A 25,609-nucleotide genomic window follows, 5' to 3' on the forward strand; every position below is an offset into this window, starting at 1 on the left:
ATAGGTTTGTATTCTACAAAGGAAACTAGGTTATTGAATTCCATAATAAGGTATATGAAACTTGCATTAAATGGTGCTAGAATCCTAGTAAAATATATTGATTCATTAACTAGTTTCAAAAGTTCCTATTCAAGAATGCTTAAAATGGTTATTAAAGAAGAAAACCATTGTCTACCCATCTAGATTCCGACCTTTGTCTTTTTGGGAATTTTGTAGCACAAAATGCAAATTTTCCTTGGACAATTCTTCCATTAGAAATGTAATTTTTACTACACTTACAGAGATAGGGAAAATGAGGTCTTCTTGATTACCTTTTCTATAATAACTCTTTTATCAACATTATAGATGTTTGTAAAATAGTATATCCTATCTAAGAAATATTCTCAAAAATAGAAGAAATTGACCTATCTCTTCTCACCACTCTCCAAATAGTAATGATGTTTTTCTCTGGCTTGCATAAAAATGGAAAAAATTAGTATTTTCATCTGAGCATAATAGCCAAACAAGGCTACTCTCAATTTTATGAGATTCTTCCTTTTCCAACAACAACTTTCTTGTATTTTCCTTAAAAATGATGCCTTTAGCTTATGGTTCTTTAGAAAGGTAAGAAACCACTTATTTACTATACAAATCCTCTAATTTATTTCACCTAATATATTAAATTTCTCGTCCTTAATCTTCTTAGCATGTGCCAAAGTAATAGAATCTTGCTTTAATTTTTCTAGTTTGTTTTCTAGTGGATCCCAGGGAATCCTAAAATCTTTTATCAATATGTCATAGTCCTCCTTTACTATCCACCAAAGTTAAATTTATATGGACTAGGAGTTTTCGGCATCGTAGAACCCACTTCAATGAAAATTTATTAGTGTTTGAATTCCATTTAAGCGCTTACCCATTGTCTAATTTCGATAAGATCATTAAACCAAGGATTGGATGTTATAAATCTATCAAATCCTTTTTCTATTTTCTCTTCATATGCCTTTTTGTTCTTTTAAATAAATTTTCTATTTAGTAAGTTCAATATCATATAAATTTTTTGAAAAATATTTCTACGAGATCTCAACTTAATCCAAACCCTAAACCTATAATCTCTTCAATTTAACATTGATATTCTTATATAGGTATATGAATAATATTAATGGATAATAAAATTCATAGCCAAATTGATAATTTGAGATTAAATATTCAATTTGAAAATTTGGATAGTGTATTTTGTAACTTTTATTAATAAAATATACTTTATATATTTAAGAATAAAGATTAATATTAATATACTTTATATATTTAAGAATAAAGATTAAAATAAAACAACACAATAACACGACATAATTTAATACTCACTTTCCAATGAAATTTGGAACTCTCCATTTTATATCCCTCCATCAATGCCAAAACGAAAAGCATAGAAGATTTGATTAAAAAGACTTGGAAAGGTGTAGATTTCCTTCTAATAAGCTACCAAATATGAACAAGTATGTTCATGTGTACTTCTTGGGTTCTACTATTCAATCCAATAGTACCTTTCCCGCTTGATGCTCGACCCTAGAGTAAGAGGTCTTTGATAAAATTTCAAGCTTCAAAAAGGAAAGCTTATAGGTTTTATTCTCCTCCTAAATCATGACATATTCGTTTAAGTTCCAAATGACATGGGAATTAGAAAAACAAATCACATGTGTTTTCTTTAGCGAGGCCCCTAGATAGTCTTAGGATGTGTTATCTACTCTGCATTGGTCCCTTTTTTGTGCATTGAGACTTAGGGTTTGGATAAATCCCCTATATGTTTCTAATATCCCATCAGTTATCGATAGCATTTGTGGGTTCTTGATGATTTGAATCCTACGGGGTTAAGTTGGAGAGGGAGGTAATATGAGCAAATTCTAAAGTTTCGGGAACAATATACATAATTTACAGCATAAAACACAATCTGAATTCCAATTATTCAAGAGAGAAACCTAAATCCTTACTAGAGTTCGAAACTCTAGAAAGTCTATAATGCCAGAAACCACAACAAAATGCGTACTCATTCTGCCACGTTACACAAACCTATCAACAGGTTCAGTTCGAATGCAAGAAATGGCAAACACCTAAGGTTGTTATCCCAGGGTTACCTTGAGACCTCCAACCACATGGGAGGTTTCCAGGCCATGCACTTTATGTCAAGGTCAAAATGGTTTTCCACCAGAGGATATTAAGAGCGCGAGCACCCTACACTCCCTGTAATACTACTTTCATTATAAGGGTCAAGAAGTTATTCCCTGGTTTCGCTGTGTCCCCTCATCATGAAAACCTTTTCCAGCTTCGAAAACACTCTCAATCGTGTCGAAGGTATGTATCATTCACAAACATTTCTCGTTACATGGATTTTTGTTTTCAAACATTTGTTAAATTTGTATTATTTTATAAGCTTGAGCAGCCAGTCTGATAAAATTGTGTATATGAATTTTCTTGTAGTGTTGAAATTAAGGGAAATTTTCATACAGATAAGGTACTGAGATTAAGAAGGGTTTGTGCTTCTTTGTAATAGCTAGGTTCATCTAGTCCTAGGGTTGGGTTTTGAAATTGCCTATATTTATTTATTAAATTCTTATTATTTCTCCAAAAACCAGACATGTAGTCCATGCTCAAGATGTGGATGTAATAGATATCATAATAGGCACTCAACATTCAGAGTATCTTTTACAAAGGTTAAGCAATTCATTGTTTTCATTTTTGGCTTTATACTTGATCTTCAGTTTTTTGTATTTTAATGTTTTCACTCTAGAAATTGCTTTGAACCATTCATATTCGTGGCAAGCCCTTATCTCCAGATTTTTTGTAAGGACTATTTTAGGGTAGTACATATAGGCATTCATTTTTTGTACCCTTTCTTATATATTTGAGGCCACCTTTTTAGGTCATGCCAATTTCGACATACTAAAAATCCTGTGTATTTAGGACTTTATGGACATATCCAGTTTAATTTTCCATTTTTTGCTAAGAAATTGAGCTTTTTAATGAAATTTAATGTTGTTGGCATGAAGGGGAATCATTTAAATTATTTCTACCCATACTCTACACTTAGTTATTTGTGTGTCTAATTTTCCCATTGTTTAAAATGGTTTTCTCGTTTTTATGTTGGAAGAGTTTGTGTGTCTAATTTTCCCATTGTTTAAAATGGTTTTCTCGTTTTTATGTTGGAAGAGTTGATCAAGGACTCACTCTTCTTTAACTCGGTGGAACAGGCACCATCACGAGGATCTTTCTACAAGGATTGATGGGGCTACTCATTTTATAGTGATCATATTTATAAAAATGATTTTTCTTTCAACGAGGCTATATGAACAACCAGGGGAGTTGGCTCAACTTGAATGACCAACCAACACTATGTTAGTTATGCATGTCTCTGTTGTAGACAATTAACGTGACAAGGTTGGGTTGGCTTCCTTTATGGCTTACTTAACAACCTGGCTACGATGAACGGGCACCTTCAGTGGATTGAAAGGTTTCCCATTATATTGACATTTGTTTCCCACCCTTTACACTCTCGGTTAACTTCTTTCGGTTTCTTAACAACAACAACTAGTCACTAGTTAGTTCAGGACCTTAAGTCTAGTTTAGATAGTTACTGGCTCATAATACAAGCTCAGTTTAGATTAATGTTCGGAGAGTTCATGTATATGTTTTGGAAAGAACCATCGAAGGGTGGTTCTAAATTGAATTCTTTATCGGGAGGATTACTATTTTGATCCATGGTATTTTTTATTATAGAAATAGAATGGGGATATGTCAAATTTATGCAGTTTTTAATGGTTGATATGATATTTTGACCCATGGTATTTTTTATTATAGAAATAGGAGAGGGATATTCCATCATTGTTTGGTTATAGTTTTTATTGTTATAGTAAAATTATAACAATTCTAATAAATTTTCTCTCTCTTTATTGCTTTACAATTGTTTTGTATTTTCACTTCAAAACGGCTTAGGGAAAGGACTATGTTTTAAGGTTCTCTTAACTTCAACATTGATATTTGAAATTTGGATAACCTAAAAAGAATGTTGAGGTTGGAGGAACCTTATGTTCATTCATCAAGTCCATAGCCCAAGCTCATAAATAACATCATTTTAGAACTCAAGCTTGTAGTCTATCATGGTATTTTCCAAATCCATAGTAGCATATATATATAAAATGTATATACTATGTAGATGATCCTAATGGAAAACCTCATCTGAATCTCATCAAAAAAATTGAACTCAAATTGAACCTAATTAATGTTGAACCTAAACTTGAACCTAAAGTGTATGCCTTAGGCCAAGGATACATATCCTGTTACACATGTACTCTTATAATTTCTCTCACATTCTCTAATGAGAGGGTCTTTGCACTTTTATTACTTTACATAGAAAATTAAGAATTACTAGGTTATTTTCATGATTATTTATTTCCTAAGAGTCCCTCAATATTTTTTATCTTCTATTATTTCAGAAATTATGGAGAATAATAATTAATTATCAATGTTGACATCTTTGTTATTCGACATAAGCAGCATTACATAAGAAGATATTGTCTCATTATCTCGTGTGTGAGTTGAAATATTTTAGAGAAATAATTATAAAATATATATGACACATGCTTAATGCATAGATGTGAACACACGAGACCATGGTAATCCGTTTTTAGAAGTAGAAATATGTCCCTGACCCTTTCAGTAATGATATAGTAGATTAATGAGCTTTATTGTAAATTCTATGCAGAGTTAATGAATGTTGGCGAAAAGCGGGCATCATTACAGGCACTTCAAAAGACAATGGAAAAAATAATGTTCAAATATGTGGAACTTTGTGTGGATATGAGGTGTGGAAGGTTTAGAAAGGATGGACTTATTCAATATCACATTGTATGCCTACAAATGAATGTCAGTTCCTTGGAGGAGGTTATCAAGTATTTCCTCCATGTCTCTAGTGAGAAGGCTGAACAGGCTCAAGCTCAACCATAGGCATCTGAGATTGAATATCTTAGAATAGGTAGAGTTGGTTCACGTAGCCTCACGATAGTAATTAGCTTCTATTTCTTAGGATGTTGTTCCAACTTCCCTAATACTATGTATTCTATTTAATGTGTAATGTCGATGAACAATGTAGAGCGTTCTACAGAACCAGACTCTCCTGGTTCAGACTCTCTTTCGAGAAGCTGACCCATGGGTTTTATTTTCATTAATAAAAAAATTGCCTTTTTATCATGGTATTAGAGCGTGAGGGCTAAGGAACCTATACGCCGGATGTGGGTGGTTCTTTGAACCGAAACCGTCGCAGGTTTTGAGTGGACAACCATGACGATCACTATTAAATTGTCATAGGTTTTGAGTGGATATCCGCGACAATCACTCTTGGACTTCCATTAATTTTTATTTCTCAATCGTTGCATTTTTTAGGTGTACAACCACGATGGTTGTGTGGAAAATTGAAGAAAAACTATGACGCTCTTTGAAATTGGGCGTATTTCATAGACTAGTCTCAAATATTTGGCAAATATCACTGACGGTTGTGACTAGTCTTAGAAAATTGGTGTATTTCAGTGACTAGTCTCGGATATTGGGAAAATATTAGCAACGGTCATGTAAATCAAAGAAATTGTAAAGGGAGCCAAGAACAAGGCTGTAGCTGTGAGAGAAGATAAGTGGGAAAGCCAAGAACAAGGTTGTAGCTAACAACAGGAGGTTGTTTGGAGGCTGAGAAGAAAGCCACGGTGATCTGCACGTGTGGTGCAAGATCAAACAACACTGATCTATCTCTGTCACAGATCTGGGGTAAATTTAACATTTTTACCTGTCTTTTTTTTTAAATGGCTAAGATGAATAACAATATTTTTGAAGCATGCAAGAATGAGCATAACGAGCTTGATGTTTCCAATTATGCAAATTGGAAGTTTAAGATGCAGACTCTGCTAGAAGCACAGAGTACTTGGATGATTGTGAATGGTGATGAGCCGAAGCCCACGGCTCGATCAGCATCGGTCCCAGATTAGGAGAAACGAGAAAGTAGAGCAAGGACAATGTTAAAGATGTCAGTGAAAGACTGTAATATACCACATATTAGAGAAGCTAAGTCAGCTAATGAGATCTGGGGAATTCTAAAGGAATTGTACGAGATCAAAAATTAAAATCTTTTCTTGTTCCTCAAGAGTAAGATCCTATCCATGAAGATGGAGGAGAATGAAACAATTGCTTCATTTGTAGCAAGGATCAAGGATCTGAAAGAAAACTATCAGTTATTTGTCATACAATGGACGATACAGATCTTGCGACCATTACAATGAATGGTGTCACTGATAATTATCAGATGTTCATCATAGGGATAAATGCGAGAGAAAAGATCCCACATTTTGAAGAGCTGATAGGTATACTGATGTAGGAAGAAGAGAGGAGATTGACTCTAAAGCCCCAAAGTGCCAATATTTCATTAGTGGTGAGGAAGAACCTCTACAAAGGGAAAGGAGGTCCACAACAGAAAAATAGAGCAAGTTCACATAAATAGCCAATCTGACTCAAGGTATGCATCCGAATAAAAACTACTATGAAACAAAATGTTTTTATTGCGGAAAATTGGGTCATATTGCTAGGGAATATAGGAAAAAGAAGTATCATGAAGAACAACAAAAGTCAAAGAGACATGTAGGTAAGCTTTCGAATGGTGATCAGGTGCAGAATTTGAGGTTGTTCATGGAAGATCGTCATGAAATGTTTATGCAGACATATGGTATGTAGATTTAGGAGCATCAACGCACATGATAGGGAACAAGCACTGGCTAGAGGATTTTAAAGAGATCAAACAAAGGCCCACACATTTACCTAGGAGATGACAGAAGTCATCAAATCAAATGATGTGAGAAAGTTTCTGTTATTCTACCTGATGGTAATATCAAACAAATCTATAATTTTATGTATGTGCGTGGAATAACAAAGAACTTGATTTCTATATCAATGATTACAGATCAAGATTTGAAAGTTGAATTTTTAAAATCTAACTATTACATTAAGGATTTGCTAGATGGAATGAAAGCAATTGCTACAGGAATCCAGACAGGAGGAATGTACAATTTGGATGTGAGACCTGCACCGGTTTGAGCATTGACAACACTGAGCCTCAATACAGAAGAGCTTTGGCACCAAAGGTTCGACCACATCAATTACAATGATTTGCTGTCACTATAGAGGAAAGAAATGGTAAGAGATATTCCTATGGTAAAGCAAGTACATAATGATTTTGATGCTTTTACTTTAGGAAATGCACAGAGAAGAATTCCCTGTTAGAGTAGAAAACAAACTGAGGGATATATTGGAGTTAGTGCACATAGACCTTTGTTGTCCCATGCGGACAAAATCATTAAGAGGTGCAGTGCATTTTCTACTGTTTATTGATGACTGTACGAAGTTTTCTTGGCTGTATTTCTTAAGTAAGAAGAGTCATACATTTGAATACTTTAAGTAGTTTAAAAATATGATTGAAAGATAAACAGGGAAACACATAAAAATTCTTCGTTCTGATCAAGGGGGGAGAATATTGGAAAGATGAGCTGATCTGATATTGTAAAGATCATGGAATTTTGCAGTAGTTCACAGTACCCCATACTCCACAACGGAATGGAGTAACAGAAAGGAAGAATAGAACTTTGGTGGAATGTGTGAGAAGTATGCTTAAAGGTAAGAATCTTTCAAATGGTTTTTGGGCTGAAGCAGTGAGTACTACGGTTTATTTAAAAAATAGGAGTCCTAAAACAAGTCTTGAGTTTAAAACTCCTTTTGAAGCTTTCTATGGATATAAGCCTGCAGTAAAACACTTAAGAATATTTTGATGTAAAGCATTTGCCCACATACCCAAGGAAGATAGAAAGAAATTAGACTCAAAAGCCATCAAATGCACTTTTATAGGGTATTGTTCATCATATAAAGCATACAGATTATTTAATCCCTCTACTCATAAGATCTTTGTTAGTAGAGATGTTAAATTCCATGAGCAGGATAGTGAAGAAACTGATGAGAACTATGATGGACGGGAAATCCTGTACTTTGAAGAAGAAGAAGCAGAGAACAATTAGGGTCAGCAACAAACAAAGGTAGAGGATAAATAGCAATAGCAGCAACAACTACAACAGCTACAACAGCAACAGCGGCAACAACAACAACAATAGAAATGACAACCGCAGGAAGAAATAAGGTTTGAAACCATTATCCCACCACTCAGGAGATCAGGTAGGAAAGCTCAAATTCCTACAAGATATAGGGAAAATGCTTTTATAACTAGTATGATGAATGTTGTTGAACCACCTAGTTATAAAGAAACAAATGAAACTAATGAATGGAAAATAGCCATGGAACAAGAATATGATTCAATAATGAGAAACAGCACTTCGGAATTGGTAGAACTTCCTAGAGGAAAATAGGTCATAGGTTGCAAATGGTTATATAAATCCAAAATCAATGCAGATGGAACTATAGAAAAACTGAAAGCTAGGTTGGTTGCAAAGGGGTATAGACAAAAAGAAGGGATATATTATGAAGAAACCTTCGCCCCAGTAGCTAAATTGAACACCATGAGAATGTTAATTTCCTTATCTACTAAGAAAAATTGGATGATGCACCAACTAGATGTAAACTTTGCATTTCTGAATGGAGAACTGAAAGAAGAGGTTTATTTAGAGCAACCAGAAGGGTTTGTCCAAAAGGGAAAATAAAATTTAGTCTGTAGGTTGAAGAAAGCACTCTATGGACTAAAACAAGCTCCCATGTCATGGTATGAGAAAATTGATTCATTTTTCCTACAAGCTCGCTACAATAGAAGTAAGGATGACCCTAATATTTACACAATGAAAGATTAACAAGGGTGTGTCGTGCTGATCTCATTATATGTAGATGATTTGATAATTACAGGTGATGCTACATATCCAATTGATGAAATCAAGCAGTAGATGTCACAAATGTTTGAGATGAAGCATCTCAGTGAACTAAGATACTATTTAGGTCTCGAGATCTAGAGAGATTCAGGTAAAACATTTATGTCTCAAACAAAGTATGGCAAAGGCCTATTAGAAAAGTTTAGAATGGATCAGTGTAATATGACACCCATACCATTGCAGCATAACATCAAATTGCAGTGTGGGGATGGCTCAAAAGTGGCAGATGCAACACATTACAGATAACTTGTTGGGATTTTTATCTACCTAACAACCACTAGACCTGATTTGGCTTATGCATTCATTGTGTTAAGCTAATTTATATCTAAGCCACTTGAAAGCCACTTGAATGCAACGAAAAATGTTTTGAGGTATCTACAATGTACTGTAGATTATGGAATTATTTACACTGACTTTTATGATGTTAGACTGGCAGGATTTGCAAATTCAGATTGGGCAGGAAATGCAGATGATCAAAGATCTATAACAGGTAATGCATTCAGTCTTGGGTCTGAGGTGATCACATGGAGTAGCAAGAAGTAGAACACAGTCTCCTTGTCCTCAGGAGAAGTAGAGTATCAAGCCATGTGTGCAGCAACGTGCGAGGTGGTTTGGTTGCAGAGACTTCTCCACGATGTTGGGGAAGAACAGACAGTCACAGCAACAATTAGATGAGACAATCAAAGTTCAATCAAGCTCACCAACAATCCAATGTTTCATAAAAACACTAAACATATTGATACTCAATTCCATTTTGTATGGGAGAAAGTGCAATCTATAGAAATTCATCTGGAATATCGTAATACATGTGATAATGTTTCAGACATTTTCACTATGCCCCTTGGAAAAGTTAAGTTTCAAATGTTTAGGGAGATCTTAGGCATATATGTGAACCCATTCTCCATTAAGAGGGAGTGTTGAAGATAATGGAGAATATCTTAGAATAGGTAGAGTTGATTCACGTAGCCTCAAGATAGGAATTAGTTTCTATTTCTTAGGTTGTTGTTCTAACTTCCCTACAACTATGTATTCTATTTAATGTGTAATGTTGATGAACAATGTAGAGCATTCTTTAGAGCCAGACTCTCCTGGTTCAGACTCTCTTTCGAAGAGCTGACCAATGCGTTTTATTTTCATTAATACAAACATTGCCATTTTTATCAAACCTATAGGACCATACTAGAAACCTATAGGACTGTACTCAAGCATAGGCATCTGAGATTGCTCTTGACGTTGAGGACTTGGAGGCACACAAGATGCTAGAGGACTTTATTCTCAGTTATTTCAATGGAGATAAGAGGAAAGAAAGGTTTGATCGGGAACTCATTACCCCAATGTTTAAGTTTCTTTAGGAAAGCTATAGGACCGTACTCGAAATACTTCGTGAATTGTAACAATTCAAATATGGAAGAAGCATAAGTGTTGAGTGCATATTAACTAGTATTAGAATAGATGGAACCGTTTCTTAATTTGGATAATTTTATAGTAATGGTTGTTAACATGTATTCCACTTAATTCTTTCACTAACAACTCCAAATATCCTACCCCAATCCCAACAGTGGATGCATTAACATTGATTGATCATGATGTATCTTGTTTTAGGGGCTTTAAATGTTTGTGTATGGCAGGTGTGACAAAGTTTTTTCTATATATTTTGTTTCAATGACAGAGATGCATGTTGCACTCCATCTATCATGTTCAGTGGATATAACATATAATGATTACATAAAGGAAAAATATTGTGTTTTTCTTAGTTTCCTATTAAAAAGTGTTTTGAATAAGGTCTTTATTCTAGTATGGCTAACTACAATCCTAATTGGATTGACATATGAGTGCAAATTGACCCATTCAGTTATGTTTGTAATATAAATGTACAATCGAGTTCTGTCGTCTTAGTGAAGCAATACACAAACATCTTATGAATTTCAATAAGTGGATGAATCAAAGAGATAGGTCGGACCTAAAACTTCATGAGAGTTTGTAGCTTTACCTTGATACAAGGTTTGAGCAACTGAAGGCTGCAACTGAGCTTGAGCTCTCATAGGTTGGTGAGCTAAATTTTTTATTTTTAATATATTTTTTCCTTATACTATTTCTTATGACAGATGGAATATGATATGTAGGAATATTTTCACTCTATAGAAGATATTCATGGCCTTATACACGTGGCCAAGAAGACTCCTAAACCTCATATGATGGTAATATTCTATTCAAAGTTAACAAACATATTTTTAATATCATAAAGTCATTTGTATTATGCGTATGCATGGTACAAGCTCTATGTCCTCTAGAAAAGCTATAATAAATACTTAGCATAGAAGGATTTGCAATTGTTGGGATCATTTGGATTGTTGGTTGCCATTTTTGTTATGCCTTATGATCACAAGGATGGGGCTCACCATTTGGAATGGGATTATGAGAAGTAGAGAAGTTCAAGAACGACTAGTCTTTTGGGACTTAGTTTGGATTCTAAAATCGATACCATAGAATTGGTAAGTTATTTAAATGAAAAGTCTTAAGTTTATTTGTCACTGTTTTAGATTTTTACATTTCTATAGGTTTTTCCAGTATAAGTATTATATTTTATGCTTATTTCAAGGATTTTCTTCCAATATGTTTAATAATAATATCTCTTTTTGGAAATTTTCCTGCTCAACACTTCTGTCTGAAATGGTAAGTAATAGTTATATAGCTCATTAAAGCATTTATTGATCAAATTAACTCCTTCCTTGATGTTGTTGAGAATTTAGAGCACACATATGTTCTAGTAAGCTCTTTTTATGCTTGTACAATATTTTGTTTTAGCAAGCTACATGGTTCAAATATAACTCGATAGAATGTGGTGCAATATTAGGACAAATTTTACTATATCTACTAATATTTCCAAATTATACTAAAGTTTTGTACCATATCATTGTAATGAACTTCATTTTTTAATAATCCAAAAGCGTCTTCACCTCAAATTATTTGGTTCTACGTATCTCCATATTTCTTATAAAAATATGGTTTATGTTAACTATTGCCTTCACATAAAACCTAACATTTGAGGATTTTTGAATATAAGATAATCATACTAACTTTAATGGCTCTTTGGGTTCATGAAAAGAAACTTGAAACATCTACTTATGTGGGTAAATTGTGTCTTTATTATATTTTAGGTTTTCAAAGGTGTCATGACATATGTCCTGCAAGAAGTGAAATTTGTATCATCTAATGGAAAATGATTTTCACCCTTTAGTTATTGTTGATAAGTTCAATCACTGCTAGGCATGCTATCTAAGCTTAGTGAAAAATTGTCTTCATCTTCTCTGGTCCGAGAAGTTCAATTGGAGCAACACATTCCTTCTTTAGAAAGGCTAACTACTTTGAGAGTTTTACAGCAGGTGATGGGATGTAATTCCTACTTTCGTTTCATGCTTCCTATTATTCTATGGTGTGACTACGTGTCATTTGTAAATGTGGACTACTTTTAGAGTTACAGAACTTAGAAAATATGATGGATATTTTAATTATTACTTTGTTTAGTTCATTTATGTCTAGTATTTTATGTCGTATGGTGTGACAATCTTGGATTTTATATATTTCTTACACTTTGGTTTTATGGTGTACACACTCTCTTATGCCTTCTAAAATTAGAATTCTTGAGGTTTTCTAAAGTTAACCCTTGCATGTTCGAGGTATCACAAGTGTATCAAACAATGAAAAGGATGGCCATGTCAAGGCTGATACCATTTTCTGATTTGTCTGTTATAAAGAGGCTTAGTGTAGATGACATGAAGCACGATTTTGTATGATTGAATATTTACCATTCAAAAGGAATTGTACAGTTTTGCATTCAGGTGAAGTAATACAATTTTTTAATTTTAAGTATCTTGTATAAAAATATGGCTTCTTCTAATTTTGAGGATTTATCTTTTGTGCATGGATTCTTTTTTAGAACGTGCACAATTTAAGCTCGTTAGTGAGTTTATTTATGCAATACGTTGAATCAGAACAATCCATATACCATAATCTTATTGAATTGTCTGAACATTCTATATATCAAGGCTATGAATTGCAGTAGGAGGTTTCAATATCTTAAGCGCTATTATTAACTTACCATAGGAAGATTCCATCAAATTTTAGATCATTTCTTAATCTTATGATGGCAATCAAATAGTTAGTCTTAGGTTTTGGGTTGCATATAGTGAAGGCCTGAAGTAAATACTTTCTCTAAAGAGGAAACACACTTTAGAGAAAATTGATATTGTTCACACAACCATAAATGGTAAACCCAGTCCAATTGTGGTTCCGAGCTCTAGTATGCTTTTCTATCAAATATTCTATGCTCTTAATGGTTGCAGGGGAAATACTTGCTGGATGCAACATGTGTTAGAATGAAACTCGATTATTTATCCAAGTCATTCTCAAGTCTCAAACTCATCATATATTTGAAAACCAATATTGTAGACACATGACTAACATTAGACACAAAATGCGAAAGATCCACAGATTAGAATACAATTTATATAAATGGAAATCTAATATTGAATATTCCCTTTATCTTGGTCATGACACATTATTCTTCATATTTATAAATATAGGATTATTCTTGATGTGAAAAATACGAGGGATATTGTGCTTAAGCACACGAAATATTTTATCATAAGGTGATTGATATTCAATGATCAACATATTTGGAGAAGAGCAATCTGGGAGCTAGAGGGTAAGCCTTAGAAAGGGCCACGAAGCCATTAACCATATTTTCACTTTATAAGCTATCATTGAAGAAGCAAGAAAAAAACAATGCAATCCTTTTCCTTGCTGCTGTTGTTTTCTTTCCTGCTCTAAGTTTTAATGGATGGTCAAGACTAATTCAAAACTGGAAGAAAAGAAAAGGAGATAGATACTGGAATTTAGTATTCTGTTGCTTGGGAAACGCATTCTATTTGAAAAAAATGTCTCTTGACGAAATGGTAGTCATATTTAGCTTATAGAAATTCCTTTTTGTGGCCACATCTTGTCACTTGTTCTCTCCAAATATTTCAAGTTGATTAATTTTCTCAGCAGAATCAACCATGAATCTCTAAACTTCTCATCTCTTTGGACGAACTTTCCTACTATGGTACAAGGTGTTTTGAAGAAATTGTAAAACTATGGCTCTTTGTATATAGATCTCACGCTCTAATGCATACATTCCATGATGCGAAAAAATGTGCAATATGTCTTGATGCAATGAAACTAGGCGATGGCCATGCCTTATTTACTACAGAGTGTTTTGACACTTTCCACTTTGCTTACATTGTCTCAATTGTGAAGCATGGAAATAGGTTATTTTGAGTTTGTCGAGCCAAGTGGGAAGAAGTTCCCTTACAAGGGATTCATTTAGAACCATTGTGTTACAGAGCATGAATAAGTCCTTTGAATTGGGAAAAAAGGAAAGATGGTTGGACAAAATTTTTACCCCATTTTCTACTTGCTCATCCTCCACATCCTGAAGATGCAAGACATGTTACAGAGACTGTTTTTTTTACTGATAATGAGCCATTGGAGCATTGGTCAAGTGGAGAAAACTATTCAGGTGGGGAAAATGGGAATGAACCTACTTTGGTTAAAATTGATATAGCAACAAGGAATTCAAAGGCTACAGATTCAAGAGGGAAATTCGCACAAGGAAGTGGAGGGTGTCAAGGTAGAGAAGTTGATAGCACATCTATATCGTTAAAAATGTTTCCTGGGTTTTCTGCAATTCCATGCTCAGTTTAGTGATAAGTTCAGTGTCCTGGTACATATGAAAGCTCCATGCTATAGTGCAAAATAATAGGAAATACAAAGAACTTGGAATACTACAAATCCATCCCAAACCCCTGATACGCCCAAAGATCGAGCCCCCATTGATCTTGTAATTGTTCTTGATGTTAGTGGAAGCATGGCATGCACAAAAATGGCATGATTGAAGCATGCTATAGGCTTTGTGATTCATAATCTTGGACCCATGGACCTCCTTTTAGTCATTCCCTTGTCATTAACTGCTAAATGTTTGTTTGCCCTATGATGTATGTCTGAGGGGGGTCGGTAGTTTTCTTTCTAATAAGTGAATGGCCTAGTGTCCATTGGTGTAACCAACATAGTTGAAGCATTGAAAAGGTGTGCCAAAGTGTTTGAAGACTAGTGTTATGAAACCACCTTAGAGAAAGATAGAAGAGATAGATCAACACCTTAGAAATAAGCCTCTTCGAATGGGAACCTCCTTTACATTACACAAATGAACAATTATTATATGATACAAATGAAAATACCTCATTTCTATATATAGGAGTCTAAGGGGTCATAATATAATCAGAGCCAACATAAAAATAATAATGTAAGGGCACAATAAAAACAATAGTGGGCTTCTATGGGGCACAATAATAACAATATGGGGACTACATGGGCCCAACAATATAATAAGGGGGTTGTAATAATAACAATAAGGGGTTACACTAGTAGTATAGGGACATAACATGCCCCTCTCCTTCAAAAAGTGTTGTCCTCAATGCTTGAGTAGTTCTTGATGCTTCTGTATAAATTCTTGTCCTCCCATGTGGAATCTTCAGTGGGTAGGTTCTTCCACTTGATGAGATACTCTGAAATTGATCTATTTCGTAGCATTCGATTTCTCAGTTCTGTGACTACTTCATGTTCCAATATGATTTTTCCTTCCTTGTCAAGTTCTCACAATGTTGTTTGAACTTGGATTTTTTGCAACTTTTGAACGAGTTCCCACTCCTTTGGGCATATGGATATATGTAAGGCTTGATGTTTGGAGGAACACTTCGTGGAATCAAATGAATAGAATGATCATGATCACGAATAGGTGGGAAGCCTTTAGGAGTCTCAAATACCTTGGAATGATTGTCCAAAACATTTTGGAGATCTAGTGAAATACATGATTTTGATGTGGGATCCTCTAGTGAACATAATTGTGCAATTACACCCCGTTGTTCTTTATTTAGAAGCTTTTCCATGCTATTAGAGTTCATTATGTTTCCAGTTTTTCCTTTGATACCCCTAAATTCAACTTCCTTTCCTTCCAAAAAAAAAATTCAAGAAACGTTCTTGAAAATTAAGAGATATCGTACCCAAATATTGTAGGGGTTGGACCCCTAGTAAAACATCAGCACCACCCATTGGAATGGAAAGCATTGGTATATTCAAAACATATTCTCCCATGGATATCTTGATAGTATGGCACTTTCTAGAGCAATTTATGGTTCCTCCACTTCCAACCATCACTTGACACTCCGGTGTTGGATATAGGAAGCAATTCAATTCCTTGGCTATCTTACAATCAATAAAATTATGGGCACTACCTGAATCAATCAACACTCTTACCTTTTTCATCTTGATATGTCCTTTTATCTTGATAGTTTGAGGAGTGGTAATTTCTCCCAATGCATTACAAGATATGGTCGGATTGATTTCTTGAGACTCGATGTCATCTTTTAGTTCTTGAACATTTTTCTTCTCGATATGTCCTTCTATATTGATAGTTCGAGGAGTGGTAATTCCATCCAATGCATTACAATATATGGTCGGATTCATTTATTTGTTCTCGATGTGATCTTTCACTTCTTCAACCTTTTTCTTCTTGATATGTCCTATATTGAGAGTTTTAGGAGTGGTAATTCTTTCCAATTATTTACAACATATAATTAGATTCATTTCTTCTTTCTCTAAGGTTGGTTCTTGGTGTATATACTCTTCTTTTGACGTTTCTTGATCCTTTTCTTCCTCCTCTCCACAATCAATGTAAAATAATTTCTTCTCAGCACACTTACGACCTTTAATGTATTTGTTATCAAAATTGTAACAAAGCTGTTTTTCTCTTTCTTCTTCCAAATGTTGTGGTTTAACCCTTGTAGGTTGTGGAAGGCTAGGAGAAACAACGCTTCCATATTTATAGTTGTGAGGGGTAGACTTCCTTGTTTCCATAATTTTTCTTTCGACTTTGTAACAAAGCCCTTTTTCTCTTTTTCCTTCTAATTGTTGTGGTGTTGATCTAAAGAAGGTGTTGCTCTTTGTATCCTCATAATATGCTATCATTTCCTCCATGAAAATTGACCACGTAACAAGTTGTTTACGAGAACAAAGCACTTTATACCATAAAAATTGATCCGGTTCCAAATATGAAGATGCAATACATACCTTTTGTAATAATGGTACACCCTATAGATCAAAATATTGCTCCATCTGTAGTATCCAATTTACTGGATCCTTTCCATCAAACTTCCTCATATCGCCTTTTCTTGATTTGATGAGCTAGATATTGAAATGACTGTAACTCTATACTTTCAGACCTCAAAGTTCCGAAATTGTCTCCTGCAGTAGCTTTTTGAGTCCTCTTTCGAACCGAGCAAGTATGATGACTATTTGATTCTCCAAGAAAGAGTTATGCCCAATCTCCTAACATGACCTAATTATATAATGTTTCAGTATAGCGAACTTGTACGACGTACCACATGTCATTGTTTCTACCTTCGGATCTGAAAACTATGCACAAAAAACAACAGTCCGTCCTCTTTTTGTAACTTCTTATAAAATTTCAATTTTTTTCTCAGAGAGAAAGTGATGACGATTTTCCCAAGGTCACCTGTTTAGGATGTAATTTTGGAGTCTGCAGAAACCCTAACTTCCTCAGATCATATATCTGAAAATATAGCGAGACAAGGTCTGAAATTCACACCCAAGATTTACAACAATTTATTCTCAAATGGGTTTTCTCGTTAGCTTTGGAAACTTTGTACTAAAACGTTTATAGCAAAACTACCACGATGACCTATTTTAGATGAAATTATAGAGCTTGCACAAACCCTAAATTTCTCATATCATATCTCCGAAATATAGCGACACAATATCTGAAATTTGAATACGCAGTTCAGCAAGAGTTGTTCTCGAATGGGTTTTTTTTTTTATCTTTTGAAACATCACAAAAAAACGTTATAGCAAAAATACCATGATGACCTGTTTGGAGCAGCGAAACCCTAGAATACAAAGGTCTCATACCAAATGTTATGAAACCAACTCACAGAAAGATAGAAAAGATAGATCAATGCCTTAGAAATAAGCCTCTTCGAGGGGGAAACCTCCTTTACATTGAAGAAATGAACAATTCTTAGATAATACAAATGACAAGACCTACTTTCTATATATAGGAGTCTAAGGGGTCATAATATAATTAGAGACGACATAACAATAATAATGTAAGGGCACAATAATAACAATAGTGGGCGTCTATGGGGCACAATAATAACAATATGGGGACTACATGGGCACAACAATATAATAAAGGGATTTTAATAATAACAATAAGGGGGGTTACACTAGTAGTATAGGGACATAATAGCCATTGGAGAATTGGTCAAGTGGAGAAAACCAGTTACGTGGGGAAAATGGGAATGAACCTACTTTGGTTGAAATTGAGATAGTAATAGGGAATTCAAAGGCTACATATTCAAGAGGAAAATTCACACAAGGAAGTGGAGGGCCTCGAAGTAGAGACGTTGATAGTACATCTGTATCGTTAAAAATGTCTACTGAGTTTTATGCAATTCCATGCTCAGTTTAGTGATAAGTTCAGTGTCGTGATACATATGAAAGCTCCATGTTGTAGTTCAAAATAATAGGAAAGACAAAGAACTTGGAATACTACAAATCCATCCCAAACCCCTGATATGCCCAGAGATCGAGGCCCCATTGATCTCGTAATTGTTCTTGATGTTGTTGGAAGCATGGAAAGCACAAAAATGGTACTATTGAGCATGCGATGGGATTTTTGATTCATAATCCTAGACCCATGGAGTGCCCTTCAGTCATTACCTTTTCATCAACTGCTAGGTGTTTGTTTCACCTATGATGTATGTCTCAGGGGGGTCAGTAGTTTTCTTTGCAATAAGTGAATTGCCTAGTGTCCTTTGGTGGAACCAACATAGCTGAAGCATTGAAAAGGTGTGCCAAAGTGTTGGAAGACTGGTGTGACAAGAACCTTGTCTATAGTATCATTTTACTCTCCAATGGGCAGGACACATACAATGTGGGAAAACAAAGGCAGGTTTCCATTTTGTCAAATTATAGGAGGGTTTTGGATTATCAGTCCTTATTGCCATGATCAATAAGGCAACCTGTAGAGCAACGTAACATACTAATTATTGTACATACTTTTTGATTTGGGACAGATCATGGTTGAACATCCATGCACTCCATATGAGAGACTTCTGGTGGCATCTTTCCTTCATTTAGATAGAAAGTATCATTGAAGTTGCTTTTGCACAGTGCATTAGTGGTTTGCTGAGTGTGGTGATTCAAGATATGCAGGTTATTGTCACATGTAATAGTTCAGGAGTCCAATTGAGTTTCATACAAGAAGAAAGTTATGTAGGCAATATTCAAGATGATCGGCAGAAGGGATTGTAAAGATTAAAGGCTTGTATGCAGAGGAGGAGAGGAAATTCTTGGTTCATGTTAAACTTCCATTTAGAAAACCTGAAGAGAGCACCACTATTAATGAAATGAGAATGTTAAAGGTTATTTTTTCTTACAGGGATCCTGTTTCACAAGAAACTATTTGGACAATATTGAAAAAATTATCTATTTGGTGTCCTAAATATGTTAGCAGAAATGAACAAGGTATATGTCTTGATGTTCACAGGAAAAGAAATAGATTGTGCACTGAAGAATCCATATTTGAGGCTAGAGCACTGTTAGACGGGTGATTTGACAGGTTCTCAACTTATATTGGGGATTAGGAGAAGGGCTTTGCAGGCATCCCAAGGCTTTATGGATCAGTTATTAGCTGATTTCTCAAACTCGATGGCATCTCTGACCTTATTCTAAGTGTTGATGTGCTTAAATAGGGCTGCACTCTCTTCCCCATCTTAATCAAGATTTACATTGCATCATGAGCTTGACTAGTTTCTAAGGGAGATGACACTTGCCAATGAAGGGTGCATTTTACAGCATGGTCTATGTACTTATTGTTAGTGACTAATTTAGTCTAAATTGCTTCCTCTCTTGAGAGTCTTCCATCACAGCTTGATTCATTGGCTTTCCCTTTGTAAATTGGGGTTGTTAATCTTAGTAAGGTTAGGAATACATTTTTTAGTGCAACGAAAGATACTATGTCTTGGTTTCAATTCTCCAACAGAGGATAACGAGTGTCGAGTTAAGATCACCCCTACCTATTCCTATTAAGTTATTTATGTGTCTAGTTTTCAAAGCCACTTTTTAATTTTGGACTAGGTTCTCAAATGCAGCTATGCAAGGGATACACTTTAGCTGTTTTGGAAAAACATTGCTTCCAATTTCGTTTTCAAGGCATCCGTCGATGATTGCACTTTTTCGCTATCTTGTTAGACCAACTCTATTAAATGGGTCAAATATCTAATTAGCCCGAACTTGGGTGAGGCAATTTGAACACTTATTAAGAGATGATCAAATGATAGATCAACCATCAGGCACCACCATATGATTAGATGTAATCACACAACTCCACATTCCATTATACAAGTTGATTTAGACCTCACCCACTTCAACTCGAGATTTTGTTCACGATTGCCTCTTACCTATACAAGCTTTGCGCTCTTGGAGATTTGGCCTTTGGATAGGAGAGGTAACCATATATGGCTCTTTTATCTTCCAATGAGATTGCTTCACATCCTCCTCCAAGTACATTCATGGAAGAATGTTGGTATTTTAAATTTTTTGAGGTATCTACATTGTTGTAGTATATAGTTATTTTAATTGATAATCTTCCTCCCTACATTTCCTCTTTGAAATCTCCACGTATGCCTCCCTTAAAAGTATAACTCAATTGTGTGATGGATTGTATCTATAGGTAGTTCATTAAGGCAACATGGACCTCCCAGCGCCACCCCCCATGCCCACTCAACAACCCTCTCATCCTCTCAATCCTAACTTGGGCTTCAAGGTTGAGACCTTAATAAGAATATTAGAGATCATTCGTATTTGAACAACATACCTAAAATAACATTGGTGTCATGAATTTAGTGATCTAAAGATGGGGCCTAAAGGCTTCTTGTCATGCTTACAAGAACCTTAAGGTCATTTCCTTTACTGATATTTACACACACATAATAGTAAACAATGCAGCGCATAAACAAACACATAAGACAACAAATTTAATTAGGAGTTCACCCAAACCTCTTGGGCTACATATTCGTGAGCTATAGTCAAATAAACTAGGCTCTTTGGGATTATGGCTTAAATTCCTTTACAAGTTTCACACTCAACTCCATAGGTTTACAATTGAACCAATGAGCTTAGAATTCCATCTTTATCCGTCGATGTTTGGCTCTCTGGCCCTCGGCTCTTAGCTCTCGGCTCTTGGCTCTTGACTTTGGCTTTCTGGCCTTGGCTCTTGGCTCTTAGCTCTCAACTCTTGGCTCTCAGCTCTGGCTCTCGGCTCTTAGCTCTTAGCTTTTGGCTCTCGGCTCTCGGCTCTTGGCTCTCGGCTCTCGGCTCTTGGCTCTTGGCTCTTGGATCTCGGCTCTAGCTCTCGGCTCTTGGCTCTTAGCTCTCGGATCTTGGTTATGGCTCTAAACACTGGCTCTGGGCTCTGGCTCTGGCTTTGGCTCTCAGCTTTGCCTCTTGGCTCTCACTCCCAGCTCTTTACCTAGCTGTGAGCTCCCTGAAGGGAAACTTGCTCTCTCAGCGAAAAACTACTAAAGGGAGACTCCTAAAGGGGCCTTTCCTCGCTTAGCTCTATATTCTTTGAAGAAGCCTCTGACTCTGCAGGTTCCATCCTTTCCTCTTTCCCCAATCATGAGGAATCATTCCTTTCTGTGGCTATGCATCTCTTCATCTAGCCCTCTAGCTCACTGGCTCTGTGGATTTATGCTTGACCCTTGTGCTCACTGTCTCTATGGCTCTACGTCTTCTATAACACATTCCTGTTACAAAATGCCTGCTTACAGTGTGGCACATGTGTGAGAGATTGTTTCCAATGGAAATGAACTCGCAGCCTCTTTTGAGGATAAAATCTGCAAAATAACACATTTCTCGTTTGGAATGGAAATACAAAGGAATACATAGAAAAACCTGACAAAACGCTTTTCAATGGAACTCAAATTTAGACAATCCCATCCACAAACCCATCGGGTCCACTGTTGGTTGCAATATCACAATAGCACAAGGAGGGGGTCGAAACCTCAAATACACAAAAATATAAAGAAAATCCATAAATCTGGATTTCAAATTATATGTAGTCACGTTTATAATCCCGTCGGGTCCGCGCTTTATTGCATATCACAATTGCACTGTGTAGGGGCCAAAGGTATACCTCCCATGCCTTTTTCCCGACTATGATCAATATCACCGATCGCTTTATCAGCATATCGCGAGTCGCTTTATTGGCATATTGACCCCATCATATGTGATCTGATCTCTGGTCGATCTGATCGGTGCTATCAGAGTATCGCAATATTTCTTATCGGTGTTTCGACATATCGGTGGTCGGTATATCATTGGTTCCATGGCCCGCAGTCTTGCCTCTATGATTTGTGATCACCGATCGCATCTCAACCATTGATTCCCTTTTGATCCGATGGCTGAGAACACTCATCGCAAATTACCCATCGCAAGTCTTCACACCTTTGGTTAAGTCTTCCCTTTGGCCTTTTTCGATGCAATATAATATTGCCCGATTTCTTTTTAGACCAATCAAATAAGGCCACGTGGCCTAATCCCGGCCTACCATGTGTCAGCTGTGGATTGGCCCGTGAGCCTATACCAAAAATCAAAATTTTCAATATAGTTTGAAGATTAATGAAATCGTCTCCTTTTCTAAGCACACTAGACAATTTCCATTTTACAATAACTCCTTCATCCAAATTTCATTTTGGTCCATCAAATTGTAGTAGATTTAAATTGAAAAGATCTACGCAATGAGACTATTCCCAAGAGCATCCTTTCACTTTCATTTTCATCCGTGAAGAAGATTCATAGACTTAGAAGTCTATGCTAGATCCATTTTGGATCATGCCTTCAGACTCAAAAGCTTTTGGACTTCACAAGACTCATATACTAATTTGAACAGTAAATGGGAGTACCTGACCCTCCTCTTTTAGCCTCCATACAATTGCCTTGAATAGTTCCTATGAACCAAAGCCTTTGAACACTCCCTTCCTCGATGTGCTTGTCTTCCTAAGATGAACTGTGTTCCTCCTTGACTTCCTGGAGAACTCCTACTGAGAAAGTCACAGAAGGTAGATTGAACTTCTCTACCTTGATGATTGATCCAAGGTGGCTCAAACCAATGTGAAGCTACATCTGCTTCACAAAATTTCCATTTGTACCTGTTTGACATACTGTCAACAACAATTGTTAACAACCACAGGATTACAGATGTCAACTCGATGGCCTGAACTCCTGATTCAAAAAAAGAAACAGATTTCACATCTTTTGAACACCTCCATGTCTTTACATCTGCATACAAACGATTGACTAGATAACAAACCAACAAAACATTCCTTTAAAACAATTGACCCTTCAAGTCAAGCATGTAGGAAAAGTACTTTAGGATTCTTTTTCAAAGATGAAACACTGCATCATTATCTCCATCTTGGAGACCAAATCAACTTTTCCCTAGTCAATATTACATGCATGTTTAAAAACAAAACAATAAACCCTTCAATTTAATTACACATACATGTTCAAATTTAAGGAAATCACCAGCATTCCTGTGGTCATCCATATCATGCTTATGCATGCATTTCATCTTTCAAATTTTTCTTAAGCACACTGTACTTTCGAAGCTGAAATGAATATAATGTTGCAGCAATAAAGTGAGTCTCCTACTCAACCTTTCCATTCACCTTCTTGGTAGAATCCTGCAACTTGCATCGCATTAACAAAGAAATGCAAATAGATGTGATACATTTATGTTTGCATCAAAATATATGCAACTTTAATTGGATAAGTACTCTAACCATTTCTTAGCAATCCATTTCAAAGGTCCTTCTTTTGTCTACACATAAACAACAACACGTGAATCATCTTGAAATGCATCATTTATGGAATCTTTGTTTCCATTCCTGTCGTTCTCTATTTCTACCTTCTTCAAGTTTCATGGAAGCATTGTTGGATTCAGAGTCTAACATTTTGCAGCAATATGTCTTTGCCTATGGCAGTAAGTGAAAAACATGTGCATCTTCTCAACAACATGGTTTTCCTTGTCCAATGGACCTTTGGCTTCTTCCTTCTTTTCCTTCCAAAGTTTCCTGTGTGTGACCATCCTCTTCCAATAGCTACAAGCATTATGGTTATCCCAACCACAAAAGGAACATGCAATTCTTTTCCAATGCTTACATGGAAATTTACCATGCTTTACATAATCAAAAGGAATATGATTATAGCCATATTTAAATGTTTCTTTTTCACCTTTATTGCCTTCATGAGGAGGCGAATTGAATGAAGAAGTAGCTCCCTTTGGAACACCATCAACCTCTTCAATGGTTTCAGAGTTTCGACAACTCTCTAGTTCAAGTGTATGATTATGAACACCTTATTCCTACAAATTATGTTTCAAACTATTGCATTCCCCATGAATACAATCTCTACACTATTGAGGAAGAAGACTTGAAATGAAACTCCTTCTTGCAACTGTTTCAATTGTCTTCATGGCAGCTTTGGAAATTTCTCCATAAGATTATCAATAGGCAAGACCCAAATACTTAGGCCTTTCTTCAACTATTATTTGTTCAAAAATACAATGTGCATGTTTACCCAAGCCTTTTCCTTCATATCCCATCTTGGACATTAACTTGGAACTTATGCCTCTCGTATGTTTTTCAAAAGAACCAACATAAGCATACTTATAGGAATTCGAAGACAAACAAGAATTGTTTACCTCTTCTTCATGTTGATACTTGACCAAGGCTTCTTTGGCAACAAGGAGCTATGCCTTCAACTCATGCATCCTTTTCAGGTTCATATTTGCAATATGAAGTTGCCTCTCCATTTCCTGTAATTTGTTAGAAAGAAACTACTTCTCTTCCTTCATGGAATTCAACTGCTCTCTATGTATGATGCTCTTCCTTCCATCCTAATGCATTTATCTCACCATATCCATCATGGCGAACAAGTCTTTCTTCTTGTATTCATCAAATACTCTTGTTAAGAAAGAAGAATTTGAGGACTCACTTGTAGAAGTAGTCATTATCAAAATGAACAAAAGAACTTCAAACAAGATTAGAAAAGAGCTTATTCAAGCAATATCTTGCAACAAACCTCTTGTGCTTCAAGGATTTCCTTGAGATCCTTTGGGATAAGAAGAATTCCTTCAGCCCTTCTTCCTTCTTGTCCTCTCCTGGACTTAGCTATCAATAGCTTTCCCTTCACCTTTGCAAACTCAAACAATAATCAGTTTACAAACAATCAAACAACAAAATCCTTGATACTATTTGAACACCTTTCGAGTTAAACAAGCATATACTCATACCACTTCCATCATGATACCACCTTCTTCATGATACCACCTCCTCTGGTATAACTTTGCTCTAATATAACCAGCTCTGATATAACCTTCTTTGAAGGTGGGGTTATTCAACTTGAGGCTTTGATATAACTAGCTCTAATACCACCTGATCTGAAAATGGGACCTAAGGGCTTCTTGTCACGCTTATGAGAACCTCTCCCACTCCAAACCA

General features: G+C 35.6%; 2 pseudogenes; both read left to right on the forward strand.

The window, feature by feature from the left end:
* The first annotated feature begins 6,259 nt into the window (after positions 1 to 6,259).
* Positions 6,260 to 12,721, forward strand: LOC149176575 (eukaryotic translation initiation factor 3 subunit A-like; annotated as a pseudogene).
* A 6,020-nt stretch (positions 12,722 to 18,741) lies between these two features.
* Positions 18,742 to 19,778, forward strand: LOC149176576 (E3 ubiquitin-protein ligase WAV3-like; annotated as a pseudogene).
* Positions 19,779 to 25,609: the final 5,831 nt, after the last annotated feature.

The sequence above is a fragment of the Pinus tabuliformis genome, chromosome 4_1 (genome assembly GCF_031772625.1).
Source record: "Pinus tabuliformis cultivar Carrire ecotype Pingquan chromosome 4_1, CPIR1, whole genome shotgun sequence".
NCBI classification, from domain to species: domain Eukaryota; kingdom Viridiplantae; phylum Streptophyta; class Pinopsida; order Pinales; family Pinaceae; genus Pinus; species Pinus tabuliformis.